This window comes from Erinaceus europaeus, chromosome 20 (assembly GCF_950295315.1).
Source record: "Erinaceus europaeus chromosome 20, mEriEur2.1, whole genome shotgun sequence".
In the NCBI taxonomy this organism is placed as follows: domain Eukaryota; kingdom Metazoa; phylum Chordata; class Mammalia; order Eulipotyphla; family Erinaceidae; genus Erinaceus; species Erinaceus europaeus.
In genome coordinates, this window is record NC_080181.1 from 39737159 (window position 1) to 39757268 (window position 20110).

At 38.8% G+C, this 20110-nt stretch overlaps 1 protein-coding gene and 1 non-coding gene across 5 annotated transcripts in view; one reads left to right on the forward strand and one right to left on the reverse strand.

Annotated features, from left to right (window-relative positions):
- Positions 1-20110, forward strand: part of GABRB3 (gamma-aminobutyric acid type A receptor subunit beta3) — a 266967-nt gene that overhangs the window by 178902 nt on the left and 67955 nt on the right. The gene's annotated exons all lie outside the window — the stretch shown is intronic.
- Positions 17470-17530, reverse strand: LOC132535042 (U7 small nuclear RNA). Its single transcript, XR_009546826.1, has one exon. It is a non-coding gene; the product is annotated as a U7 small nuclear RNA (small nuclear RNA).

A 20110-nucleotide genomic window follows, 5' to 3' on the forward strand; every position in this document is an offset into this window, starting at 1 on the left:
CTCAGATTAATTAGGAGACATCCACAAACCACTTTGAGTCTTGTAGGGATAAAAAAAAAATAGTAAATCTAATAAATATGAGATTAGAGGCATTACTGTTACTATAAATAGTCATCAAGGAAGTAAAAGACAACCTCCTTAGATTGATTGTATTTAATTGGGCTACCATATCTAAGAGTGCACATTCCCTCAGGATGGATTCCCCACATCATAGCCACAAAAGCCTGTAATTAATATTGCCCTGACACTGCAGAGGCTTTCAATAAAGTTTTCCCAAAGCTGTTTGCAGAGTTGAAAATAGCATCTGTTGTGCTAATGCAGGGTCTAGTCTCTGTGGAGCTTTCTTCGGTGCCACCAATATTTGTGGGAATGCCAAAAAATGTGAGGCTTCCTGCTAAGAATCATCTCTCACCAGGTTTCATAATCAAATCACTGGAATCGGGAAACCAGGCTGTTATCTGGAACCCTGCACCACCTGTGCTTAACCTGCTGTGCTACCCAACTCCTGAGCATTTTTTAAAATATGTGTGGCCCTTTGGATTTCTTCTTTGGAGAAGTTTATGCTCCTTATCCCCCCCCCCCCCCATTTTTCAATCATATTTCACTAAAGCAAAGGACTCTGGGGAAGGAAGGAAGGAAGGAAGGAAGGAAGGAGGGAAGGAAGGAAGGAAGGAAGGAAAGGGAGAGGATGAAGAGATATTTAGGTCCTGGTGTGTCTCTTAGACACCAGTCAAGGGGAGATGAGAGGATGTGCTTGCTATGTGTTAAAGACTATATATATATATATATATAAATTAACCCTCAAATAATGTACAATAAAAAATAGCCAAATAAAAATAGAAGCTGAAAAGAATTTAATGTAAGCCATCTTGGTTTTTTTAAGTAAAATTTGCTATTTGCATTCTTCCTACTATTATCTGAGCATTCGTTACCTTCTTATCAGAGGTAAAGGATATTAGTGTGTCTTTGTTAAGTGCAAAATAATCTGAGAACTTAGAGATATTTCAGCAACAGGTTGCTTCCTCCTGACCATGCGTGAGTCCCAGCACTTCATGGGAGCACCAAAGAGAACTCCAGGGATATGCAGTGGTGCTTTGGTATCTCTCTCTTTCTGTTCTGTCTCTCTAACTATGTGGGATGTGCAGTATTGTATATGTGTGAGGTCTTTGATTCTGTGGTTCATTACCTGGCACAGATGGTAGCACGTGTATTACCATGTGCCACGCCCTGCGTTCAAATCCCTAGTTGCTTCTTGCAAAGAAGGGGGAACGTTTCATGATTGGTGAAGAAGCAGTGCTTCAGGTATCTCTCTCTCTCTCTCTCTCCCTTTCTACCTCACCTTCCTCTCTCAATTTTTCTCTGCACTATCAAAGTAAAAGAAAACAAAAAATAATTAACTTAAAATATTTAAAAAATAAATAAGAGATAAAATAAAATAAGGCCAAGCATTCTGTCAGGATCATGGGCTGATATATTCTGCCTGCTATAATAAAATACTAGAGACTGGGTGGTTTCTGTACAACTGTCATTTCTTTCTACTGGATGTAGGAGTCATTTATCCAGCTGCTGGCAGATTCAGTCTCTAATGAGAGTTCACTTCCTGGTTCACACAGGGTGGCTCCATGCGGTCTTGTGTCTTCTTATGAAATTGGGGGTGATAGAATCCAGGAGTCTCTTTTTATTTATTATTTATTGGATAGAGACAGAGTGAACTTGAGAGGGAAGGGGTAAATAAAGAGGAAGAGAGACAGATACCTACAGCAGTGCTTTCCCCCTGTAGATGGGGGCTGGGGACTTGAACCAGGGTCCTTGTGCATTCTATTATGTTCTGTCAGCCAGGTATGTCACTTCCAGGTCCCTCAGGCATCTCTTTTAGAGAGAAATACTAATGCCATTCAGTGAGGGCTCTGTCACAACCTAAGTCCTCACCTGCTGATACTATACTCTTTGGGAGATAAGAATTTGACACATGAATTCAGACCATATCATAAAGAATGAGCTAATGTCAATGACAACATGCGAATAAATTCCCAAACCCTATTTGAAAGTTGTATTGGGCTGGAGAGAGCATAATGGCTATGCAAAAAGACTGAGTCTTTATGATCCCAGGTTCAATACTTGACACCACCATAAGCCAGAGCTGCTCTGGTGTCTCCCTGTCTGTCTGTCATTCCCTCATCTCTTGTACCTCGCACAATAACGTACATAAATATCTTAAAATGAATATGCTGTATTTAGTACTAGAAAACAAGTAAGATCAAGAAAGAAACAAAGAAATAAAACTGTATCTGTATCAAATACCCTGCCTATACATATATGAATAAACAGTTATATATTATTTCTATTTATATGTAATTAAGTAGTAATTATCTGAGGTTAAACTTTGTATGAAACCTAAACAAAAAAAGCTCATTTTTTTTCACCAAATTATGCATCGCAAATTCTGAGATTAGTAAATGAATATTAGAGTAAGTAGCTTTTTTTTCCATCCACGTTAAGTCATTTACAGCTTCATATTTTATTTTATGTGTAATTACAATTTTTTATTATCTTTATTTATTTATTGGATAGAGACAGCCAAAAATGGAGAGGAAGGAGGAGGTAGAGAAGAAGAGAGACAGACACCTGTAGCCCTGCTTCTCCATTCATGAAGCTTTCCCCTTGCAGATGGGGAATAGGGGCTTGAACCTGGGTCCTTGTTCATTATATAACATGTGTGCTCAACCAGATGTGCCACCACCCAGTCTCAGAAATTTTTTTGTTGTTGTTGTTGCTACCAGGGTTATGGCTAGGGCTCAGCCAGCACTATGAATCTACCGCTCCCCATGGCTTTTTTTTTCCTTGTTATCTTATTAGATAGGACAGAGAGAGGTTGAGAGGGAAGGGGGTAATAGAGAGGGAGAGAGAAAGAAAGAAATCTGTAGCACTGCTTCACCACTCATAAATCTTCCCTCTGCAAGTAGGGGCTTGAATTTAGGCCCTTGTAGGCCCTTGCACAGGATAGCGTTCACTCAACTGCCACTGCCCAGTTCCTTAGCCTCATATTTTTGAAACAGTCTTTGAGATCTAAGTGAAATTGGACAACCTGGCAGAAAGGAACTCAACAATGGGTCATCACATTTTGCATGTGCTTAACGCAAATGAATCTGTATAGCTATTTATACATTTTGAACAAAAATTATGTTAGAATCTCAAAAAAAATTCTAACTATTGTATTGAATTCCTGATTCCATAATTCCAGTATTCCATAAATACAGCCTATACTATTCTGTAAACTGAGATACCATTTACATAGCATATATATGTTAAATACTTAAAGTTTTTTGTTTGATTTTTTTTTCTTATTTGTTTTTGCTGGCACTTTGAGGATGCTCAATTCTACATGTCCTAGTGGACTTTAATTTTTTTTTTTTTATGGATAATGAGAGACATAGAGGGAGAAAGAGAGACAGAGAGGAGAGACACCAGACAACTGCTCCACTACTCATGAAGTTTCCCTTTTTTCTGGTGCTTTCATGTGCTTTCAGACCTGGGTCCTTGAACATGATAACGTGTGCACTCCAGCCCTTTGTATCTTTAAAACAAAACAAACAAAAACCAGTATGAGTATTCAGATTAATGTGAATAAAGCTTTCATCCTTCCCTTGGCCCCTGGCTTTATTTTGCCTCTTCCGCCCTCTCACTGTTGTCCTCTCTGGGTGGTGCTGGTGACATGCCTGGTCAGGGTTGGACCAGTGTTTGTGACCCCAATGATAGATCATATCTTTTGGTACAACTGACAACATTAGGGGAATGACCTTTCCCATTGAATTGTGTGAAGCTCTGGACTTGGTCCTGCTCTTTTGCTTGTAAGATGTTGCTAGTGAAGATTAGAGATAGAAAGAGTAGAGATTGCTTTTCCACTGACTAAACGCCCGAGATACAAGGCTGCCTGGCTGTATCTATGAAAGCTTAAGTTTGTATTTTTCTCATTGCCAGAGTCTGGGTTTGGTCTTCCAGCCCCTTATGTAGCAATAGGACATACCTGAAGGTCATTCACTATTTAACTTCTCCAGATGTCTCCCTCCACCACACCCCGTTCATGTCTAGCTGTCTGGCCATTGTCATGCACAGTCAATGAGGATTTTTGTTTTATCAAGGGTAGATGAAGATCTCTGGCTGGGGATGAGTTGTCGTAAGTTTCTACGTCATCCAGTCTTATTCTGGGAAACCATTAATCCATTTCTCTGATGACTCTGCAAAAGTGGTTGATGACTGTCTGCACAGAAGCTTGAGAGCAATCTTGTTCTTGTAGAGATAAAAGGTCATCTCAAGTGGTCGGGGAGTTGATACACTGGAGAAAGCATTAAACTCTCAAGAATGAGGTCCTGAGTTTGATCCCTACAGCACATGTAACAGAGTGATGTCTGGCTCTTTTTTCTCTCTCCTCTTACCTTTTAAATAAATAAAAAGTTCACCTCAAATCATGAACTCCTACACTTGAAATGTACATTTTATCCTTGAGTTTTGAAATTTGGGTCAACTCTAGCTTGAGCTCAGCTGAATAAAACAGTGAATAAGATGATATTTCTTATACAAGTCTAGCACCATGTGATGGTAGAGAGAACATTCTGGATAGGACATGCACCCCATCCCAAAATTTAGCCCTGTGTGCTGTTAATCATCTGTAGTATATAGAGAAAGCAAACATTTGACCTAAATAGAACAAAAACCAACCTTCAAACTGTAAAACCAATTAGAAGCTACCCTGAAGAAAAGGGGGGCCAGGACTGTGTTGAAGGAGTTACTTGTGCAGTACAAGGTGGAAGTGAACTTTTAGCAGTTAGTTATCTTAATGTGTATAGCTGGGTTTTTGTTTTTGTGTATTTATCTTGTCATGGCTATGCTCCAATTGGCTTTTTTAGAAGAGAGAAAGGGAAAGACCTCATGACCCCAAAGTTTCCTCCAGTGCTTGAGGGCCAGGCTAGAAGCTAGGACACAAACATGGCAAAGTTGCCACACTTCCCAGGAGTAGTGTGGATTTTTAAAGGTGAGAGATAGAGAGAGAGATGCAAATACAAATCCTTTTGTTTTACTCACCGAGTCACCTCTCCAGATGCTTTCTTTGGATTTTTAATGATGCAGACTTGAAATTTATACAATTTCCTAGTGCAATGTTACTTCAGTTAAAATAATAGCTATAACAATAACAATATTTAGGTGGGGCTGGGTGTTGGCACACCTGATTTAGCAAATATGTTACAATGAGCAAGAACCTGGGTTCAAACCCCTAGTCCCCACCTACAGGGGGAAAGCTTCACAAGTGGTGAAGCAGATCTACAAGTGTCTCTCTGTCTCTCTTCCTTTCTGTCTCCCACTTCCCTTTTGATATCTGGCTGTCTATTCAATATATAAAGATAATGAAATAATTTTTTAAAATAAGGAAAATAAAATTAAGGTATGGCTTTTTTCCCATGGTTTTTTAGATAGCCAGACCTCAGGAAGAACTTGCTTGACATAAAAACTTCAAGGTCGGGAGTCGGGTGGTAGTTCAGCAGGTTAAGCGCACGTGGCACAAAGCGCAAGGGCCGGCTTAAGGATCCTGGTTTGAGCCCCTGGCTCCCCACCTATAGGGGAGTCACTTCACAAGTGGTGAAGCAGGTCTGCAGGTGTCTATCTTTTTTTCCCCCTCTCTGTCTTCCCCTCCGCTCTTCATTTCTCTCCTATCCAACAACAACAACATCAATAATAACTACAACAATAAAAAAAAAGGCAACTAAAGGGAATAAATAAATATTTAAAAAGTTAAAAAAAACAAAACTTCAAGGTCTTGGCTATTGGCTGACTGAAGTTTCCCCACTGTCCAAGATTGTGAGTTCATTATCCTCTCCCTTCTTCCCATCTTTTCTTATCTTTCCTTTTTAGTTATCTGGTCACTTGATATCAGTATCTATCTCCCCTTTGCACCAAGGGAGCTACTTTATTTATTTATTTATTGTAATGATTTTTAAAATTATCTTTATTTATTTATTTATTTATTTATTTATTGGATAGAGACAAACAGAAATTGAGAGGGAAAGAAACTGAAAGACACCTGCAGCCCTACTTTACCACTTGTGAAGCTTTTCCCTTGCAGGTGGGGACTGGGGGCTTGAATCTGGGTCCTTACACATTGTAACATGTGCCCCCAGCCAGATATGTCACAACCTGGCTCACCAAGGAAAATACATCATAAAATGGCCCTCCTGTTGCTAGGCATTGGTTTGCAAAGTAGTACTTCACTAGGGAGTTTTGGGTTTGAGTCACTTTTATCAAAACAGTATATATAACCTGAGAAACTTATTGCAAATTGTGCTGGAATATATTTTTTGAAAGGTCAGCAAAACAAATTACCTGGAGGAGGGGAAACTTCATGAATGTTGAAGCTATAGGTGCTATAGGTCTCTCTCTTTCTCTGTCTCTATCTCCATCTCCCCTCTCAATTTCTCTCTTTTGTTTTTAATATTATCTTTATTTATTGGATAGAAACAGCCAGAAATTGAACAGATAGGTAGAGATAGAGTGGGACAGAGAGATACCTGCAGCACTGCTTCACCACTTGCAAAGCTTTCCTCTTACAGGTGGGGACCGAGGACTTGAACCTGGGTCCTTGCACATTGTAACATGTACACTCACAGGTGCACCACCATTCAGCCCCCTAATTTCTCCTGGGTTCTATGCCAAAAATTAAAAAAATAAAAATAAATTTAAAAGATATTCAAAAATAAACAACAGAAACAAGTAACTCACCTGGATAAAAGCCTGCACTGTCAGGTTCAAATCATGCCACCATTACACTGGAAGACATTCTAATATTGGATCTTCCTCTCTCTGTCTCTGTCTGTATCTGAGAAAGTTACTCTAGAGTGGTGCAGACTCACTGATGACAAAATAAATAAATGAATAAATAAATAGAAGAAAGGAAAGAAAATGTCTATTTAGAACTTCCCATTTGCCATCAAAATTGCTATACATTGTAATGTTGCCATGCTTTTATTTAAGGAAGTTGATTGCAATGTTAAAATGAAGTTAGAACCTCTTTTCAGTTGAATAATCTGATTGGATGCCATCTTTTTCTTTTTCTTTTTTTGCCTCCAGGGTTATTGCTGGGCTTGGTGCCTGCACTATGAATCCACTGCTCCTGGAGGCTATTTTTCCCATTTTTGTTGCCCTTGTTATTGTGCTTGTTGTAGTTGTTATTGTTGTCATAGCTGTTGTTGGATAGGGCAGAAAGAAATCGAGAGAGGAGGGGAAGACAGAGGGGGGAGAGAAAGATAGACATTTATAGACCTGCTTCACCACTTGTGTGGGGAGCTGGGGGCTTGAACTGGGATCCTTACGCTGGCCCTTGCACTTTGTGCCATAGACAATCTGCTGTGCTACCGCCTAGCCCCCGGATGCCATCTTTTTTCTAGAACACTTCTCTATTTAGTGATTCCAGTCAAACACCTTGCCCCACCCCCCAAAATTGTCATCTCAAAGGAAAGAAGTGCAGCCTACAGCATTTTAATGCACATATGTTGTCATAGTTTCCGCATTATGTGTATAAATTGCTCTCCAAAAGAAACTATGCCCACAACCCACAAATCATACATTAATTTTAGGAGTGTAGCACCTGCTTTGACTTTATCATCTTTAAAAAAGAGAAAGAGAGGGCTAGGGAAACAGGATGATGGTTCTGCAAAAAAAAACAAAGCACAAGGACCGGCATAAGGATTCTAGTTCGAGCCCCTGGCTCCCTGCATGCAGAGGGGTTTCTACACAAGTGGTGAAGCAGGTCTGCAGGTGTCTGCTTTCTCTTCCCCTTTCTGTCTTCCCCATCTCTCTTGATTTCTCTCAGTCCTATCCAACAACAGTGATAAACAATGAGGGCAACAAAAGAGAAAAAGTAGCCTCCAGGAGCAGTGGATTCATAGCGCAGGCACTGAACCCCAGCAATAACCCTGGAGGCAAACAAACAAACAAGAAAATTAAGGGGCCCAGGTGGTGGCATGCCTGGTTGCGCGCACATGTTACAATGTCCAAGGACCCAGGACCCAGGTTTGAGTTCCCAGTCCCCATCTACATGGGGAAAGCTTTGTGAGTGGTGAAGCATGGCAGCAGGTGTGTGTCTGTCTCTCTCCCTCTTCACTTTCCCTCTTGATTTCTGGTTGTCTCCATTCAATAAATAAACATTTTAAAAAAACAAAGAAAGAGAAAATTATCTATCTTTACTTTAAAATCAGACCTGGAATGTTCTTGATCTTTCCCAAGCATGTTTTATTGTTCTTCCGAGTGCCCTACTGATGAAAACCCTTCCACTCATTCTCTTCAGACTTCTCAGTTTTGCTTTGTGACATTATTTCACACTGTAGTTGAAAACACAGAAGCTTCCACTGGTTCACTCTCTGTATACTTCTACAAATAGACAGCGAGCTCCTATTTTAAGAACTTACTTCTGCTTGGCAAACCTTTCCTCACAGATTTGGCTCTTGAATCTCTAAGCCCTCTCTTTCAAACATTGTTCTCCTCCTTTATGATGTCAGTCTTCAGATCTTTCTTCTGCTCTTCATAAATGACCAGGGCAAGGATGCTCCCTGTTCTAGGTTGTTTTTACATGGTCTTTACTACATGTAGCAAATGCTTTGATTCTAAGTAGTTACATTTTTAACATCAGGGCATCATTTTTAACCATCACCTCTACAGAACAGTCTTTGATCATCTCTGCCCTTTCCACTACATCTTAATTCTATTTTCTATCATAGTGCTAATCAGAATCTGACTTGATCTTGACATTTTTTATTTCATTTCTTATTTATTGGTGATATGTTCCTACTGTGAATGAGTGTGACCCATTATGAGACTCATAAACTCTTTGAGAAAACAACAGCTACTACCTTGACAAGTGTTTCATCGCCCAAATCTAGAGTGATGTTTAGTGGAAAAAAAAAAAACTGTGAGGGTAAATTTAAGATATAATTCTTCTTTCTGTAGTGTTTGTGTAGTGATTTGCTCTTAGTTTTCAATGTAGTGTTTAATGAGTATAATTCCAAAATCTCAACCAACACAGCAGATTCTAGCTTGCTTAATAAAGCAAATGATTCTAAAGTTTATGTGAGAGGAAAAAAAAGACACTGGGCGGGGGGGGGGGGGGGGAGGGGAGTGGCTTCACAAGTGGTGAAGCAGGTTTGCAGGTGTGTTTATCTTTTCCCGTCTGTCTTCCCCTCCTCTGTCAATTTCTCTCTGCCCTGATAAAATGAAAAAAAATGGCATCAGGAACAGTGGATTCATGGTGCAGGCATTAGCCCAAGAAGTGTTAACAGTAGATCATGTTGTACTCTCAAATATAAGGTCTTGAGTTTGATCCCCTGCGTCTCATATGCCAAAATGATACTTTGGTGTTTCTTCTCTTTCTCTCTCTCTCTCATAAATAGATGTTTTTTAATTAGCTGAACCTAAGTGAAATATTATAGACTGTTGATTATACTTGATAAGAATAGTCATTTCAAACATGTTCATAAAAACCTCAGAACAAATGGATCACTAAAGCTTTTCCCTCAGAAAAAGTCATCAAGTCCTAGTGAAAAAGAAAAAATATCATTTCCGAAATTTTAATAGACAAATACCAAATTTTCAAAGCAAACAAAATTATAAGACATACCAAGAGGCAAGAAAATATTACCCATGCAGACTGCTAGGAGAAAATGACAGAAACATGCTTTTTTTTTTTTTTTTACCGTCAAGCATACATGGAGTAATGATAGGGCCTTATGTATATATTCCACCATTGGGCTATCCCGGGCTAGTTTTTCTATTGTATATTTTATGAGAGAGAGCAAAACAAAAGGAGGAAGGACAGGAAAGCTCTGCTGTAAAATCCATGTAATTCCACTTGTGTTTTGGTATTCTCATGTGATTCCAAGCATTGACTTCAGGGCCTCATGTATAGCAGGCATGCACTCTATTTACAGAGTCAGTTCTCTGAATTAATCATATTGAATTCTCTCTGAATTAATATTCAAAGAGCTAAGAGAAAATATAGACAAAGGACATTAAGGAGTTGCCATTTGAATGAAATGAACAAAATGAAAACACATAAATCACAAATGTGGACCAAGTAGAAATTCTGAAAATTAAATATATATATATATATAGTGGCTGAAGTGAGGAATTCACAAGTCCCAGCAAATTTAAAGAGGTGGAAGAAGAAATTTGCCTCTTTTAAAACAGGAAAAAGAAAAAGATGTAGTCTGGGGAAAAGAGAGAAAACTTAAAGAGACTGAGGAAAAGTCAGTGCAGTGTAAGGAACTGGTAAGGAACAATAAAATATGCTAAAACATGCATTAGAGGAAGATACAGAGGCTGAGAGTGAAGGGTAGAGAAATTATTTGGAAATTAGTTTCTGCAAAGATCCCAGAACTGATATTTTATTTTATTTTATTTTATTTATTTTTTAATATTTATTTATTTTCCTTTTTTGTTTTTCATAGTTGTTTTAGTTGTTGTTGTTGATGTCGTCATTGTTAGATAGGACAAAGAGGAATGGAGAGACCAGGGGAAGACAGAGAGGGAGAGAGAAAGATAGACACCTGCAGACCTGCTTCACCACCTGTGAAGTGACTCCCCTAGAGGGAGGGAGCCGCCGGGTGCTTGAACTGGGATCCTTACACTGGTCCTTGCGCTTTGTGCCACGTTCGCTTAACCTGCTATGCAACCACCCGACTCCTCAGAACTGATATTTTCAATAGCGTCAATTTGCAACCCAAGAAACACCATAGAAAACCAAGCAGTGGTCCAGGAGGTGGCGCAGTGGATAAAGCATCAGACTCTGAAGCATGAAGTCCCTGGCAGCACATGTACCAGAGTGATGTCTGGCTCTTTTTCTTTCCTCCTATGTTCACTGATAAATAAAATCTTTAAAAATAAAATAAAATAAAACCAAGCAGATCCATAATGAAGCTTACAATAAAACTAGAAAAACCTAGATGCACAGAGAATCATGAAGCTGGGCGTCAGGTGGTGGTACACCTGATTAAGATATGCACAACACCCATGCAAAGATCCAGGTTCAAGCCCCCACCTTTGGCTCTCTACATGCAGGGGGCTCACTTCACAAGCAGTGAAGCAAGTCTTAAGGTGTCTCTCTGTCTCCCTATCTCCCCTCCCCCCTCTCAGTTTCTCTCTGGCTTATTATAAAAAAGGCCACAGGAGCAGTGGATTTGTAGTGCAGGTACTGATCCCCAGCGATAACCCTGGAGGCATAATAAATAAATAAATAAATAAATAAACAAAATAACTGGCAAGAGCTTGGATATAGCGTGGATAGCTTGTCTATTTGTCATATGTCCAACTTTGATTTGAGCCTCACCCCCAAGCACTAAAGGAAGCTTTGGTGCTGTGATATCTTTTCCTTTCTCCCTCTGACTCTGTTTCATTGTCTATCTGAAAATTGTTGGCTTAGCATGGTGAAGCCCCAGCAACAATTACAGAAAAAGCGACTCAACTTGTCACATGTCAAGTAAATAAATAAATGAATTCATAAACAAAACTTTGGGCCTGTAAGTGGTGCACCTGGCAGAAAGCACACATTTTACCATGTGCAGAGATCCCTGCCTGCAGAAGGGAGGCTTCAGAAGTGGTGAAGCAGTACTGCAGGTGTCTTTCTCCTTCTCTTCCTCCCATCTCAGTTTCTTTCTGTCCTATCAAAGAAAAAAAAAAAAAGGAAGAAAATTGCTTTCAGAGCTATGGATTTCTTAGGGACTAAGCCCCCACAATAACCCTGGAGTGAAGGGGAATAGAAAGCCTGGGGGAAAAAAGTCAAATTTTCATTAAAAATTGTAGAACCCAGAGGACATATTTTTTCTTTTCTTTTTTAATTTCTTTATTGGGGAATTAATGTTTTACATTCAACAGTAAATACAATAGTTTGTACATGCATAACATTTCTCAGTTTTCCATATAATAATACAACCCCCACTAGTTCCCCCCAGAGAACATATTTAAAGTACCTAAGAAAAACTAGGAACTGTGATTTCTGTATCTGGCAAAACTAGTCTCCAAAATGAGGGTAGACTTAAGACATCCTGAGATAAAGGGAAAAAATAAAATAAAAGACGAGTGTTTATTCTCACTAGATCTACACCACACCACAGGAAATAGTAATGTAGTATTTCCGGTTGAAATGAAAAGGTGCTAGACAGTCAATGGAAGGTGTATAAAGACTAAAAAGATGTTTAATAAAAGTAAGTAAAAGCCAGTATAGTTGTAGTGTTTCCTTAGAAATACACCTTTTAAATCATAACTTAAGAAACTAAAAGTATAAAATAATCATAAGGTAATCTTGTTGATCCAAAAGTGTGAAAAATGTAATTTGTTAGAGGCTAGAGAGGTACATGCTTTGCCAGACCTTCAACAGAGGTTTGAGCCCTGGCACCATATGAAACACGTCATAATGATAGAGGAAGCTCTGTTGCTGTGGTGTCTCTCTGCTGTTCTACTTGAGTGAAAAAGTATTCCTGGAGCAGTTATATCACATATGCAGAAGGTACTAACCACACAAACACATACACACACTTTCTTTATGAAATTGTTAATGGGCTGTGCAGGGCTGCAGAGAAATTGTGATTAAAATAAAGCTGACGCCAGTTAAAATTAGATTATTATACTTTAGGGTACTATATGCAAAATTAAACACTGGAAATAGAAGGAAACTTCCTTATATAGTAAAAGTTCTATATGGAAAACTCCCAAGCTACAGTCAGTATTTATTAAAGACTGAAGTCTTTTTTCCCCTTGAAGATCAACAACAGTTGAACAATGACTAGTTTTGCCACATCTGTTCTAACTGGAACGAAGGGGTAAAGGGTGAGCAGATGACATGATCTTATATAGAAAGCACATATAGCTCATTCAAAGAAAAAAAAAACCCAACTGTTAAATCTAAAACACAAATTTAGCAAAATTGTAGAGTACAGAATCAGTTGTACTTTATATATTCACAATGAGTAATTCCCAAGGGAAATTTTATTTTAAATGTAGTTATATTCACAGTAGTATCTAAGCAGTTGAAACACTTAGGAATACATTTAATGATGGAGGTAATTATTTACACATTAGAATACCTAATGTGATGACAAAAGAACTATTAAAAATTATTGGTAATTTAATATTGATTTACAAAATTATAACAGGGGTATAATTCCACACCTCTCTCACCACCAGAGTTCTGTGTCTCCATTCCGTCCATTGGAAACTGCAGTAGTTCTCCTAGTCACAGATATGGGTTGACTATTATTTCTATAACTATATGTCTATATTCATGCGTTTTGCTAATTTTTCCTAGGGTCTGCCTTTTCTTCCTAAGTCACACCTACAGCTTTTACTGTTTCAGAGTGTCCTTCCTTTTTTGCCTCTTCTATCTCTGGATCCTGAGCCCTCTAGTTATCTTCCCCTAACATTTCTGTGCCTCTGAGAATATAGACCAAAATTCTTTTGGGGATGCAGAAGGTGGGAGTTCTGGCTTCTATAATTGCTTCTCTGCTGGACATGGGTGTTGCAGATTGATCCATACCCACAGCCTATTTATATGTTTCCCTAGTGGGGTAGGGCTCTGGGGAGATGGGGCTTCTGGACACATTAGTGAGATCGTCTGCCCAGGAATGTCAAGTTGGCATCATGGTAGCATCTGCAACTTGGTGACTGAAAAACATTAAGATATAAAGCAAAAATAAAATAGACCTACCAGCTGTTTCCAAAACTGAGACCCCAGCTCTTCATCTGCATTATTCTAGCCTTTAGGTTCATGATTAATCAATAATTTGTATGGCTTTGTATGTTAACTCTTTTTCAGCCACCAGGTTCCAGATGCTACCATGATACCAACCAGACTTCCCTGGACAGATGACCCCACCAATGTGTCCTAGAGATCCACTTCCCCAGAACCCCGCCCCACTAAAAGAGAGAGACAGACTGGGAGTATGGATCGACCTGTCAATGCCCATGTTGAGCGGGGAAGCAACTACAGAAACCAAGCCTTCCACCTTCTGCATCCCACAATGACCTTGGGTCCATACTCCCACGAGGTTAAAGAATAGGAACATATGCTATCAGGAGAGGGGATGCATACGGAATTCCGGTGGTGAGAATTGTACCCCTCTTATCCTATGGTCTTGTCAGTGTTTCCATTTTACAAACAAATAGATTTTTAAAAATGATATGAAGCGAAGAAAAAGAAAAGATATAAAGCAAAGGCTGGCCCTGAAATGAGTGCTGCCTATAATGTTCCTAGCCTTGACCATGGACTGTGAGCTCAGATTGACAGGGATGCAGAGGTTACACAGGCTCCTGTGCTAAATATGAACAGACATGTGCCCTAGGTCAGATCTGTGGGGTTTTTAATGGTATTTACATACTTTTCCCATGTTTTGGAGCTTCTCTCTCCTCCAATCCAGCTTTCCAGTCCTATCCTCAACTCTGACACCATCTTCTCAGACAGTAATCCTGCCCCACCTGCATGATAGCTGTTGGGCTCAGGTAAAAATTAGTAAAGTCATAGGCCCCTTGGAATATACCGAAAATCGACTTCCTAGCTTATTCCAACATGAAGACCCCAAATCTCATCTGCTATGCTCTTAGCTTTAGGTGCCTCCTTATTATACAGTTAACTGTTTGTCACATCAGTCTGACCCAGGGCATGTATTTAGGAGCCTTTCTGACTTAGCTCACTTAACATAATTCCTTCTAGCTCTGTCCAAGATAGGTCAGAGAAGGTGGGTTCATTGTTTGATAGCTGCATAGTATTCCATTGTGTATATATACCACAGCTTTCTCAGCCACTCATCTGTTGTTGGGCACCTGGGTTGCTTCCAGGTTTTAGCTGTTATGAATTGTGCTGCTATGAACATAGGAGTACACACCTCTTTTTGGTTGGGTGTTATGGAGTCCTTGGGGTACCCCAGGAGAGGAATTACTGGATCATATGGAAGGTCCATGTCTAGCCTTCTGAGAGTTTTCCAGACTGCTCTCCACAGAGGCTGGACCAATTTACATTCCCACCAGCAATGTAAAAGGGTTCCTCTGTCCCCACAACCTCTCCAGCATTTGTTGCTGCTGTCCTTTTTGATGTATGCAATTCTTACAGGAGTGAGGTGGTATCTCAGTGTTGTCTTAATTTGCACTTCTCTGACAATCAGTGACCTAGAGCAGTTTTTCATATGTTTGTTAGCCTTTTGGATCTCCTCTGAGGTGAATGTTTTGTTCATATCCTCTGCCCATTTTTGGATGGGGTCATTTGCTTTTTTGGTGCTAAGTTTGCTGAGCTCTTTATATATTTTGGTGATTAGTTTCTTGTCTGATGTATGGCATGTGAAGATCTTGTATAACCTCTGAGTACCTGTCAGTTTGAGTTCATAGTCCATTGTCACAGCTGGGGGACATTCTAGGCTGCACTCAATTCAGGACCAGTCTTTCTCCAGTGACATAGTAGCATGACCTAGCCACCTCCTGAAGAGTGAGGCAGTCCCTACCATTGCTGCTTTATAGCAAGTGCAAGCAATATCCTGAAGAGGCCCTTAAAAGGGCTTATGATGACAGAAAGAACAAATACTTGACAATGAAAAACATCTGTGTTTGTGAATGGAAGACTTAATACTGTTAAAACACTATCAACGTGATTTACAGATTTAGAAATTTATAAATTCCAGTGCTTTTTTTTTAGTAGAAAATCCCAATTTAAAATTTCTATGGAATCTCAAGGGACCTCAAATATCCAAAACAATATGAAAATTATAAACCAAGTTAAATGCTCACATTTCTTTTTTTTTTTACTCAAAGTTATGGTAATCAAAACAGTATAGTACTGGAATAAAAATAGATTCATTGGTTAATATATTCTATAATAAAGAGTCTAGAAATAAGTCCTTACACATATAGTCAAATGATTTTCAGCAATAGTACTGACTATTCAATACATAAAAGATAGTTTTGTTCAGTAAACAATGCTGGCAAAACTGGAAATCATGGTGTAATAGAATAAAATGGTTTGTTGTCCTTATACAAAAAATGTACTCAAAATGGATGAGAGATGTAAATGTAAGAGTTAATTATAATACTCTTAGATGCAGGAAAGCATAGAAAATAAATCTTCATGTCACTCTTCATATTATTTTTTGATGTGTCACAAAAACTTTGGTCTAGTGAAGAAAAGATAAAAGGTTAAAAATAAATATAGGTGGGGCCATGTGGTGGCGTACCTGGTTGAGCGCACATGTTATAATGTGCAAGGACCCAGGTTTGAGTCTCTCATCCTGCAGGGGGAAAGCTTCACAAGTGGTGTAGAAGTGGAAAAAAAATAAGTATAGTACATCAGAATTAAAGACTGTACATCAAAGACAATCAATAATTGGGGAAATATCTCAAACGGTAGAGCATCAGACTTTCATGCTAAGATTCCCAATACAATTCCTGAAGTGCATGTACCAGAGTGATGACTTTCTGTGTCTTTATCTCTCTCCTCCTCTATTTCTCTCTTTCTTTCTCCCTCTTCCTCTCTGTTTTCCTTTCTCTGCTTCATGGAAATGTTCTCTGTAAAATATAACATTTTAAAAAATATAAAAATAACTAAAAAAGAACACAATTAATGGAGTGTAAAGGCAACTCACAGAGTGGGAGAAAATATTTACAACTCTCAAATCTGATAAAAACAAGCAAACAAATAAACAAATAAAAAACTAAAGTGTAGTGGCCAAGGAGGTGGCGCATTAAGTAGGGTATTAAACTCTCAAGCATGGAGTCTTGCATTGTGCATGTCATAGTGATGCTCTGGTTCTCTCTCCCCCCTTTCTTGTGTAAATAAATACAGACATCTGTAAGAAAAAATAGAAAAAATAATATCCAGCATATATACAGTCAATACCATAAACAACACTGAAAAATAGTCATAGGATTTGAATACTTTTTTTTCTATGAAGAAGGCATGACCAACGAGCATTTAAGAAGGTGCTGAGCATTATTATTCACTAGCAAAGGGAATGTAAAACCACAATGAGATATTCCAGTAGGGTTGCTTATATAAATTAAAAAAAAATTTGACAAGTGTTGGCAAAGTTGCAGAGTAATTAGAATCCGCCTGCATTGTTGGTCGGAATATAAAGTGAATCAATCAAAGTATGACTATTCCTCATAAAATGTAACCCAATAGTTTCACTTCTGAGTATACCCCCAAAAGAAACAAAAACAGTGGCTAAGGTATTGCATACCAGTGCTCATGACAACATTATTCACAATAAGCAAAGGTAACTTCAACCCAAGGGCCCATCAGCAGTTGACAAAGAAAGTGTCATATCAGTCTATCTATCTATCTATCTATCTATCTATCTATCTATCTATCTATCTATTGATTTTGTATATACTACTTTAGTATATATATGTATGTTTAATGTAATATTTATTTATTTGTTTGTTTATTTGGTGGTGGGGGGGCTTCTGGTAAGACCAGAAGACCTGCTAGACTAATTCCAAAAGAGCTGTAACACTAATGGAATATTTCTTTTTCATCCTCATAGAGATATAGAATTCTAATATGTGCTGCAACATGAAGGGAATCTCTAAACATTATGTTGAATAAACCAAGTCCGTCACAAATGAACAAGTAAATGATTCCATGTACATTAACTACCTAGAATAAGTAATTCAAAGAGAGAAAGACACACACACACACACACACACACACACACACACACACACACGGAGAGAAAGAGAGAGAGAGAGAGACAGACAGACAGACAGAGAGAGAAACTTAAGTAAAAAGTTTACTTGGATCTGAGGTCAGGGAGACGGGTGATATAGTATTTAATGGATGTAGTCTGGTTTGGAATGATGACTAGTGGTCTCACACCACTATAGGGACATATTTAATGCCAGCAAGTTTTATTCTTACAAATATTAAAAGCAGGGCACTTCTTTTTATTTTTAAGTTTATGTGTTTCAGCTCTCTATATTCCTCATATGTATGAAACTATCTGTCTTTTTTCACCTCCCTAGTTATATTACTAAACATAATCACTTTCAGTACCATCCATTTATCCCAAAGGACACAATTTCGTCTTTTTAAATTACAGAGTAATATTACTTTGAGTATATATCCCACAACATTCTATTGCAGTCATATGTTGATGGGCACTTTGATTATTTCAACCTTTGACTGTCGTAAATAGTGCGTGCGACTATGTACTTAGGGCTGCATATGTTTCTTCAAAGTAATGTTTTCATATACTTTGGATATATACACAAGTGGTATTGCTGAATCATAATCATAAGATATTCCCATTCTTACTTGTTTGAGGGCTCTTCATACCTGATTGGGTGTGATGTGGAACTGTATCCCTGTAATTTTACAATATTATAAGCCACTATAAATTCACTAAGTGAAAAAAACAGAGCCTGGGAAATAGATCACCCATAGAACATGCACACAACAGAGGTTGAGCCCCAACACCACATGGAAGCACTATAAGCGATAGAACAGCTGTGATGTATTTCTCTTTTTAAAATACAAAGATTAAAAAAAAGTCTTGGAAAAGTAAGGTATATGCATGAGGGTATAGGGTTTATTCACCACTGAGTCATAAAAAATAATTAAAATAGTAAATTTTGTTTTGCATTATATTTTGAAATTTTTTTTGTTTGTTTCGATGTTATTTGCTCTTGCTCTATTTGCCTAATAAAGGTCGAGGTCGTAATCCATTTTCTGCTCCATTACCTAACAATGTGATTTTTTTTATTTATAAAAAGTAAACACTGACAAAACCATAGTATAAGAGGGGTACAACTCCACACAATTCCCACCACCAGAACTCTGTATCCCATCCCCTCCTCTGACAATGTGATTTTCAAAGCATTGTCTTCTGACTTGGGAAGGTTTCACAGTTGACCCTCTCTTTTTATTTCTAAACTTGATCTCCAGACTAGCAGAGGCAACATCAGCTGATAAATTTGGGGTTATAGAGCCACCCCAGAACTTTTGACTCAGAACCTGTATTTTTCTTTCCCCTTGGAATACAATGCTTGGCATCCCCCCCCAATTTTTATTTATAAAAAGGAAACACTGACAAAAAACCATAGGATAAGAGAGGTACAACTCCACACAATTCCTACCACCAGAACTCCATATCCATCCCCTCCTCTGATACCGTTCTTATTCTTTAACCCCGTTGGCCCTTTGGAATATAACTAAAATAGGCCTACTATCTACAAAACAGAAACCCTCCCCCCCACCTCCAACTCATCATCTGAACTATTCCAGCCTCTAGGTTCATGGTTAGTCAACAGTTTGTTTGACTCTATATGTTAACTCTTTTTTCAGCCACCAGGTTCCAGATGCTACCATAATGCCAAACCAACTTCCCTGCACAGAGGATCCCACCAATGTGTCCTGGAGCCCCACTGCCCCAGAGCCCCACCCCACTAGGGAATGACAGAGACAGACTGGGAGTATGAATCGACCTGTCAATGCCCATGTTCAGCAGGGAAGCAATTACAGAAGCCAGACCTTCCACCTTCTGCAACCCATAATGACCCTGGGTCCATACTCCCACAGGGATAAAGAATAAGAAAGCTATCAGGGGATGGGATGGGATGGGATACGGAGTTCAGAACCTTCATTTTTAACAAGATCCCCTTAGTGACTTGTGTGCCCTTGACAATTTGAGAAGCCAGTAAATGTGGTTTTCAGTTACATCACTCCTGCTGACTCTGACTTTATTGCCTGCTAGGATTCATGTGTGCTTTTCTTTGCTTCAGTACATCTAGCTATCTCCACCTCTATCTCACTCTGTTCTTTCCTTATGTCTCCCTGTTCTTGTTTTCAAAGAGTATAGACATTCCTGCGTTTTGACAATTGTGTAAGTTCCAGATTTTTAGTTTATTTTCTAAACTACCATACTTTCTATATAATACATCTGGTATTATTCAGAATTCTTATCTTGGGGTGGAAATGATTTAGACAGAAAGCTAAGTGATTTACTATGGAACCGAGTACGGTGACTAGACTCCCCCCCCCCCCCCCATACTACTACACTGTGGGAAGCTTCAGCTCCTGGGGTATAATTCTGCAAAT